Source organism: Cherax quadricarinatus, unplaced genomic scaffold (genome assembly GCF_038502225.1).
Source record: "Cherax quadricarinatus isolate ZL_2023a unplaced genomic scaffold, ASM3850222v1 Contig269, whole genome shotgun sequence".
Taxonomy (NCBI): Eukaryota; Metazoa; Arthropoda; class Malacostraca; order Decapoda; family Parastacidae; genus Cherax; species Cherax quadricarinatus.
Window position 1 is genome coordinate 82046 of NW_027195295.1, and position 1416 is coordinate 83461.

Consider the following 1416-nt stretch of genomic DNA (forward strand, 5'->3'; position numbering starts at 1 on the left):
TGTATACCTTTTGTACATGTACTTGAAGAAATAAAGATAATATTACAAAGCTCATGGAGCAGGGATAGTAGCGACCAGTGAAGAGGCGGGGCCAAGAGCTGTGAATCGACCCCCTGCGACCACAATTAGGTGAGTACACACAAACCAAAAAAAAACTAAGAATAGCATTTAGACATCCAAGTAAGGAGTCATTCACGACACCGGACACCATGTAAGTCAGGCCCATGTTGGAGCTGGGAGTGCACCAAGTGGCAACCAACGATGAAACTTACCCAAGAGCTGTGAATAGACCCCCGCAACTACATATAAGTGAGTACATAGAGGTGTAATCTCACAGATGGTAGCGTGGCCGAGTGGTCTAAGGCGCTGGATTTAGGCTCCAGTCTCTTCGGAGGCGTGGGTTCGAATCCCACCGCTGCCAGAACTGTTTTTTTGGTCAGGAGCTGTGAGTCAAATCCTGCTATCAGTTGTAGGTGAGTAAAAACACTCACGCGTACAAATACACTTATGCACTCACATACTTGTGTGTGAGTGCATAAGTTCTCACACTTAACATCCAGGGGTGAGTAGACAAACACATGCACACGTACGCGCCCATACAACTTTAACATTGACAAACGGTATCTCAAAAACAAACAAAACACACACACACACACACACACACACACACACACACACACACACACATAGAGCGACCAGTGAGGAGGCGGGGCCAGAAGATGTGAAACGACCCTTGCCACCACAAATAGGTAAGTACATACACATACACATACAGCAGCAGCAAATGCGAGTCTGGCAAACCTAAGATTAACTCTCAGCAAACTAAGTAGGAAGTCATTCCCTACACTATACAGTGTACGTCAGGCCCATATTGGAATATGCAGCACCAGTATGGAACCCATACCTGGTTATACATGTCAGGAAATTGGAAAAAGTGCAGAGGTTCGCAACAAGACTAGTCCCGGAGCTAAGGGGTATGTCCTACGAAGAGAGGTTATGGGAACCCAAGCTGATGTTACTGGGGAGGATATGATAACGACGTATATAATACTGAAAAGAATAGATAGGATAAAGATAGACAGATGTTCAAGAGATGAACAAGGATAATATAAGGGCATATTTGGAGGTTGAAAGAACAGAAGAGTCAAAATGATGTTAGGAAGTACTTCCTTAGTCGTTAGGAGGTGGAACAACGTGGGGAGCGGAGTGGTACATGCAAAATCCATACCTAGCTCTAAGACAACGACCGATAAGGCTCTGGAAGCCAGTAGAGAGTGAACCTACATAGTAGGAATGAGCGTAGAGGCGGGGCCAGAAGCTGTGAATCGACTTATAACCACAAATAGGTGAGTACAAACACACACATACACATACATAGGAGTGGTAGCAGATTTGTCCTTTTGTGCTCTCGATACA

The 1416-nt window shown here is 45.1% G+C and overlaps 1 non-coding gene across 1 annotated transcript; it reads left to right on the forward strand.

Moving 5' to 3' along the window:
- The first annotated feature begins 339 nt into the window (after positions 1–339).
- TRNAL-UAG (transfer RNA leucine (anticodon UAG)) lies at positions 340–421 on the forward strand. The gene has a single exon. It is a non-coding gene; the product is annotated as a tRNA-Leu (tRNA).
- The last annotated feature ends 995 nt before the right edge of the window (positions 422–1416 follow it).